Raw genomic sequence first — 8532 nt, 5'->3', positions numbered from 1 at the left:
ATATATATATATATATGTATATATATATATATGTATATACATATATATATATATGTCGTGCCGAATAGGCAGAACTTGCGATCTTGGCTTAAATAGCAACGCTCATCTTGCCATATAGGACAAGTGAAAATTTGTGTATGCAATAATTTCGCCAAAATCATTCTGAACCTAACGAAAAAAATATATTTCACTGTGTTTGTTTAGTATTAAATTATTGAAAACAAATCTAAAATATATATAGTTGGATTAGGCTAAAATAAATTGTTCTTGTTATAATAAGGTTAGGTAAGTTTTTCAAGATTCTTTTGGTGCAAAATTATAAATTTTTACATCAACATTAATGAAAAAAATATATCTTTAAATGTATAAGAGAAAATTTCAGAAAGGATTTAATTTTAAATGAGTTCTTGCTAATTGACCAGTTTTACATATTCGGCACGACATATATATATATGCATATATATATATATATATATATATATATATATATATATATATATATATATATATATATATATATATATATATATATATATATATATATATATATATATATATATATATATATATATATATATATATATATATATATATATATATATATATATATATATATATAAATATATATATATATATATATATATATATATATATATATATATATATATATATATATATATATATATATATATATATATATATATATATATATATATATATATATATATATTTAATGTGTACAGTAGGGTTATTATTGAAAGAATTAGAAGTAAGACAGAATGTAGGATTGCGGATGAGCAAGGAGGTTTCAGAGTGGGTAGGGGATGTGAAGATCAAATGTTCACATTGAAGCATGTATGTGAACAATATTTAGATAAAGGTAGAGAAGTTTTCATTGCATTTAGAAAAAGCATATGATAGAGTGGATTGAAGAGCAATGTGGCAGATGTTGCAGGTATATGGAATAGGTACTAAGTTACTAAATGCTGTAAAGAGTTTTTATAAGGATAGTGAGGCTCAGGTTAGGGTGTGTAGAAGAGAGGGAGACTACTTCCCAGTAAAAGTTGGTCTTAGACAGGGATGTGTAATGTCACCATGGTTGTTTAATATATTTATAGATGGGGTTGTAAAAGAAGTAAATGCTAGGGTGTTCGGGAGAGGGGTGGGATTAAATTATGGGGAATCAAATGCAAAATGGGAATTGACAGAGTTACTTTTTGTTGATGATACTGTGCTTATGGTGATTCTAAAGAATAATTGCTAAGGTTAGTGGATGAGTTTGGGAGTGTGTGTAAAGGTAGAAAGTTGAAAGTGAACATAGAAAAGAGTAAGGTGATGAGGGTGTCAAGTGAGTTAGATAAAGGAAAATTGGATATCAAATTGGAGAGGAGTATGGAAGAAGTGGATGTTTTCAGATAGTTGGGAGTTGACGTGTCAGTGGATGGATTTATGAAGGATGAGGTTAATCAAAGAATTGATGAAGGAAAAAAAGTGAATGGTGCATTAAGTATATGTTGAGACAAAAAAACGTTGTCTATGGAAGCAAAGAAAGGAATGTATGAAAGTATAGTGGTACCAATACTCTTATATGGGTGTGAAGTTTGGGTTGTAAATGCTGCAGCGAGGAGGCGGTTGGAGGCAGTGATGTCCTGTCTAAGGGCAATGTGTGGTGTAAATATTATGCAGAAAATTCGGAGTGTGGAAATTAGGGGAAGGTGTGGAGTTAATAAAAGTATTAGTCAGAGGGCTGAAGAGGGGTTGTTGAGGTGGTTTGGTCATTTAAAAAGAACGGATCAAAGTAGAATGACATGAAGAGCATATAAATCTGTAGAGGAAGGAAGGCGGACTAGGGGTCGTCTTCGAAAAGGTTGGAGGAAGGGAGTAAAGGAGGTTTTGTGGACGAGGGGCTTGGACTTCTAGCAAACGTGCGTGAGCATGTTAGGAGTGACTGGAGATGAATGGTATTTGGGACCTGACGAGCTGTTGGACTGTGAGCAGGGTAATATTTAGTGAAGGGATTCAGGGAAATCGGTTATTTTTATATAGCCGGACTTGAGACCTGGAAATGGGAAGTACAATGCCGGCACTCTAAAGTAGGGGTTTGGGATATTAGCAGTTTTGAGGGATATGTTGTGTATCTTTATACGTATATACTTCTAAACTGTTGTGTTCTGAGCACCTCTGCTAAATCAGTGATTATATGTGAGTGAGGTGAAAGTGTTGAATGAAGATGAAAGTATTTTCTTATTGGGGATTTTCTTTCTTTGTTGGTCACCCTGCCATCAGTGGGAGACGGCCGCCTCGCTATATATATATATATATATATATATATATATATATATATATATATATATATATATATATATATATATATATATATATATATATATATATATATATATATATATATACACTTTTTTGTGAAGTTTTACACTAAATTCTTCCTGTGTACGGAAGTTTATTATCAATTTCCGGATGTATATCTGAGATAAATTTGACCAGAATATTTGTTACTGTTTCTTTGCAGGTGCAAATGTGGTGTTATGTGGGAGTTGGTTGGTCTAGATCTGCCTTGCCCCCACAGACTGGTCTGATGACCCTCTGCGGGGGCAGGGCTCATTGCTACTTCACCCAGGACTGATCTAACCTCACGACCCAAGGCGAGGACCTCCTAACTTGACTGTTGCTGATGATAGTGCAGATGGTGAGGGCAACTAGTATACTTCTCTACTAGGTCTGCTATTTCCAGCATCCCATTCAGTCCATAGTGGTTGCAGGTGTCACTTCCTCGCCCAGTCCACCACAACGGCTGCTAGCTATACTACCTTTTCTACACTACGAGGACTCCAACTTCCACTACCAAAGCAAGTGCAGTGCATCCTAAGAACATATCTCCTGGTCCTCTCAAGTGTTCCAAAATTTTATTCCTCCTCAACACTTGCTATGAACATCATGGACCCCTCAAAATAAGTGAGCACTATTGTGCATATGCTCTTCAACAAACATACACAAACAACTGCAAACATCAAAAGTCTTCAGGAGGTCCTGACGAAACTGACGGCGAGTGGAATTTTTCTATTATGATAGTACTGATTAATATCTAAGATGTTTAAAGAGTTTTGTGTTAGTGTTGTTCCCACATGTATACGTTGTTATAACCTGTAATTTAATACCTTCAACATAATGTGTAATTATGAGTTAATATATCTGATATCTTTCACTCATGGAAAGTGAAAATATATGAGATTCCTGTTGTAAGGGAAATGAATCTGCTCAAAAATAACTAATTTTATTGGCTAGTTTATCAAATTTTCAGTAATAATGTTACAGTTTTTAGTAATATTACATTAATGTTACCTGTTATCTTAGGTAAATTAAACCTTTTACATCAATAAATTTTCTATCGAAAAATTACTTTGAAAATTTCTCCTGATATCCTCAAGCAGCAGTTGCTACCTACAAGAGCTTAGAGCCTTTTGTCTCCTCCTACATAATCTCCTTCCTTAATAGTCTCCTCCCTGCATTGTCTCCTCAGTGCATTGTCTCAGTGCATTGTTGCTGCCGCAACAGCAGCGACCTCCAAGCTCAGTACTTTTCTCCAACAATCAAATCCACCAATGCTCCTATAATGACCTAGTTACAAGCAAAATTGCACTACCCAACGTAGCACCCAGAATGACCAAAGATTACCAACAGTGAAACCTACAAATCGAAAATAATAGAGATCAAAGGAAGACTGCCCTCAAACCCAAAGCAACACCCCGCTGCCAGCCAAACAACGTAACCCTAAACTTTGTATAACTACAACTTCTTAACTACAACAATTCCTGTTGTATTATGAGGTGCAATCTCAGAGGGAACAACACCATTGCCAGCAAGAAAACACCGAAAATTCAACTATTCAACAAGTGTAGCCAGGAGGACGCCATCCCAGCTACCACCCGTCTCACCACCGCTCAAGGCGACACCACAACAATAACAAAAAACATGGCTGCCTCCACCCCAGCCACCTCTCTCTTCCCCGGATTCAACCTACCAAGTAGTCTCTCAGGTATGACCAACGATCCAGATACCCTAAAGTCATGTATCTCCACATTAGTTATTGAAAATATGAATCTTCGAGAGACGCTAACAAAACAAGACACAACTCGAGAACAAAATTTTCAGTCTTGAACAAAAGTTATCAACACCAGGAATGACTAACTATGGCAAGACCATCCAAACAGTCATAGATAGCCATACAGAACAAATAATATCTCTTAATACAAAGGTTGAAGAAGCAGTAAAAGAATGGAAGAACAACTTAGATAACCAGTTCAGTGACTACTTTGCTCTCCAAGAAGATAAAACTGAGCAAGATAAACTATCAGACGCAGTAATAGTTAACAGCCCACTTTTTCCCAGTGATATGAACCAAACAAACAGTAAAGAAATTACTCTCCAGATCATGAAGGACCAAACAAAAGTTATAGTACCGGAGTCAGAAATAAAGAAAGCCACAGAGTCAGAAATAAAGGAAGCCAGGTTACTAGGATCCCATGGGAGAAAAAGTGTTATGCTTAGATTCCACTCACATGACAGGAAAAAAGACTTAATTATTATGTCTATTAAAGTAAAGAAAGAGGTATACATAAACGAGTATAGAGTCAGAAAACTTAACCGAGAGAATAATGACACAATACACCAATGCTTCACACGGGATGGGAAAATTTTAGTTAGGAAAACAAATGTAGGTCAATTGTACACAATCACGAACGAGAATGATCTATCACGATTTCTCAGGGATACTAATCTTACAGAGAATAACTAAACAATGTCCAACCTAAAAGCCTACGTAGTGTAGTGTATGTTTTGCTCCATTATTGTTCAAATTTCATAGTAAAATCTCTTAGTAATTAAATAAACAACGACCTCATTTTGTGAGTTTACTAGTAAGCATAAGTCACCTTATGTAATTTTCTTATTTACTATTAGCTGAATTGATACTTTCTCTGTTTACCTGGAGTTTACCTGGAGAGAGTTCCGGGGCTCAACGCCCCCGCGGCCCGGTCTGTGACCAGGCCTCCTGGTGGATCAGAGCCTGATCAACCAGGCTATTACTGCTGGCTGCACACAAACCAACGTACGAGCCACAGCCCGGCTGGTCAGGTACCGACTTTAGGTGCTTGTCCAGTGCCTGCTTGAAGACTGCCAGGGGTCTATTGGTAATCCCCCTTATGTATGCTGGGAGGCAGTTGAACAGTCTTGGACCCCTGACACTTATTGTATGGTCTCTTAACGTGCTAGTGACACCCCTGTTTTTCATTTGGGGGTATGTTGCATTGTCTGCCAAGTCTGTTGCTTTCGTATTGAGTGATTTTCGTGTGCAAGTTCGGTACTAGTCCCTCTAGGATTTTCCAGGTGTATATAATCATGTATCTCTCCCGCCTGCGTTCCAAGAAATACAGGTTCAGGAACTTCAAGCACTCCCAGTGATTGAGGTGTTTTATCTCCGATATGCGTGCCGTGAAGGTGCTCTGTACATTTTCTAGGTCAGCAATTTCACCTGCCTTGAAAGGTGCTGTTAGTGTGCAGCAATATTCCAGCCTAGATAGAACAAGTGACCTGAAGAGTATCATCATAGGCATGGCATCCCTAGTTTTGAAGGTTCTCATTATCCATCCTGTCATTTTTCTAGCAGCTGCGATTAATACAATGTTATGGTCCTTGAAGGTGAGATCCTCCGACATGATCACTCCCAGGTCTTTGACGTTGGTGTTTCGCTCTATTTTGTGGCCAGAATTTGTTTTGTACTCTGATGAAGATATTACTTACTAAAATTAATAATTAATTACCATTTTTACTATCAGTACAATTTACTCTTAACATTTTTGACATTTAATTACATTACTTGTCTAATTACCAAAACCTGTTTTAATACCCCATTTACTATCTTAGAGTACTCTTAAATACCTTGTACTGCCAAATAAATTCTCGTATAACTACCAGTGCAATATTGAATCCAAATAACTGTTCTTAAAATTTAATACTTGAAATAAACATTACTGTTTCACTTTTTTTTTTTTTGCTAATTAATCTTTATTTGTAATCATTATTACTTACTAAAATTTTATTAAACACCATATTTACTACCAGTCAATTTTACTTTTGAAAATTAATCATTTTTTTTATACTTTTCATAACATTTTGTTGCCAAATTTTCAAGTTTGTATATTCAACTCCAACCTTTATATTATCCTTTGTACCTGTGTACCTGTCTACCATCTTACTATCATATTATAACGAAGTCATTGCCATTCTTATTTTTTACTTATTATTCTTTTGGTACTTTAATTTGTGAATTTTATTTTGTAAGTTTAAATCTAGTTATACTCTTGATCTTGTTAACAACCTATATCAGGCCCTAGTGCAATTGCAAGTACCATTTTAATTTGTATTTTTGTATTATAAGTTAGGTTAGGTTAGGTAAGGTTCGTCAGGAAACAGGACAAATGTTTCCTGACGCGGGTCTTAGTCAGATGATGACCCGCCTTTGGAGCTTTATACCTAGTTGTATTTTAGCTCATTCTAACTCAATACATACACAACACTAAATTCATTACATTAGACCTTAGTGCAATTACAAGAGTCAGTCTTGTGCCACTTGTAATTTGATTTTTTTATAGTATTAGTTTATACCTAGTTGTACTTTAGCTCATTCTAGCACAACACATAGACAATATCAATTTCATTATGTTTATTAGTGACTATACTCTATATGACCAAAGTGCTTTAGCGGAATACTTATCCAAACCTCCCACCACTACAAAAATCAGTATTAAAACTCACCACATAATACAGGATATAAATAACCACTATTTAAACCTAGAAGATGAATGATCACGTTGACCCTGATCTAAACATCCCTAATCTAACACACAATCAAAACTTATTGGAAAGTAACTGCCTTTATTACACAGCATCACAAGCCAGCACTATCCTGAACACTGCTCAAAGTCTTTCAGTTCTTAACTACAACATCAGGTCCTTAAGCAAACACTATGATGACCTCCTTGCACTCCTTGAGTCACTAAAGACACCCTGCTCCTGCATTATTCTTACCGAGACCTGGCTTAAGCAGGACACAATTGATATCTACCCACTTCCAGGATACACAGCAATCCACAACTGCAGACCATACCAAGTTGGGGGTGGTATTGCAATCTATTACTCTAACCAACTATCTTGTATTAGCACTAATTGCTTTAGTGGTGAATATGGGGAATATATTTTTGATAATTTTACTGTAAAAAAACTCAAGACGCCTATAACAATCGGTGCCATATACCGGATACCCCACACAAACATCCCAAACTTCAGTGAGAATCTAAAGTCACTAATAACAAACAGACAAATGAACAAGCACCACCTTCTCTTAGCTGGAGACTTCAATATCAACCTTGGCCTACCAGATGATCAGACTGTAACTGATTTCATCAACAATATGAACAACACACTTCTCATACCAACAATAACTAAACCAACCAGGCTGACTGAGACAAGTGCAACCATAATAGACCACATATGGACAAATATACTAGCCTCCTTAAATCAGGGATAATCACAGACCACTACCCAACCTTCCTCTTAAGAAACATTAGTAAGCCACCACTCGAATACAACAAAGTTTCATTTAGACTCCATGACGAGGCCTCAATAAGGAATTTTACAGCAGACCTAGAGACTCTTGACTGGCCTACAGAATTCTTCAAACCCAATGGTAATGACGATTGCACAGACATATTTCTTAACAAAATACTTAGACTAATCAACAAACATTGTCCTATAATAACGAAACAGATAACGAATAAATGGCTTGGTTGCCCATGGCTAACCAGCAGCATTCTGAAATCCATTGATAAGAAACACCAATATGAAAAGCAATACACAAAGATATTCTTAAACAATATTCAACAGTTCTCACCAAATTAATAAAGAAAGCCAAGCAACTGTACTACTCCAGCAGATTCACTGACACAATACGAGATATAAAAAAAGACCTGGAAAACACTTTCCCAGATTCTGGGGACCCACAAACTGAAAAACATAAGAATATTGTTCTAACTAAACCTCATGAAACACCAATGCATCCCACTGATACAGCTGACAAGATAAAAGACTTCTTCTCAAACATAGGATCTAATCTCGCCAGTAAAATCCCACGTACCAATCCCCGTGCCAGGGACTACCTAGATGGGAATTTCCCAAATTCCTTCTATCTTGTACCAACTGAGCCCACGGAAGTCACCGCGATCATAAAGTCACTTGAAAATTACTCGGGGAATCTGTCAACTGAGCGGCCCATGTCATTTCGCATTCCATTACATTACTTTTTAACAAGTCACTAGAAATTAACACTTCCCCGCCACTATTCAAGACAGCAAGGGTTACACCAATACATAAAGGTGGTGACCCTACAGACATAAACAACTATAGGCCAATGTAAACTTACCATTGCTATCCAAAATCTTTCGAGAAACTCGTGCACAGGAC

The 8532-nt window shown here is 36.2% G+C and overlaps 2 long non-coding RNA genes across 2 annotated transcripts in view; both read left to right on the top strand.

Moving 5' to 3' along the window:
* The window catches only part of LOC138852993 (uncharacterized), a 4410-nt gene extending 999 nt beyond the window's left edge, over positions 1-3411 (top strand). Inside the window, exon 2 of the long non-coding RNA XR_011392230.1 lies at positions 2528-3411. This is a non-coding gene — a long non-coding RNA (uncharacterized lncRNA). The remainder of the gene's footprint in view (positions 1-2527) is intronic.
* Positions 1-4916, top strand: part of LOC138852994 (uncharacterized) — a 117708-nt gene extending 112792 nt beyond the window's left edge. The window contains exon 3 of the long non-coding RNA XR_011392231.1: positions 3843-4916. This is a non-coding gene — a long non-coding RNA (uncharacterized lncRNA). The remainder of the gene's footprint in view (positions 1-3842) is intronic.
* The last annotated feature ends 3616 nt before the right edge of the window (positions 4917-8532 follow it).

Source organism: Cherax quadricarinatus, chromosome 2, assembly GCF_038502225.1.
Source record: "Cherax quadricarinatus isolate ZL_2023a chromosome 2, ASM3850222v1, whole genome shotgun sequence".
Classification (NCBI taxonomy): Eukaryota; Metazoa; Arthropoda; class Malacostraca; order Decapoda; family Parastacidae; genus Cherax; species Cherax quadricarinatus.
The sequence above is the reverse complement of the archived record's forward strand: the minus strand, read 5'-3'. Positions and strand labels throughout refer to the sequence as shown.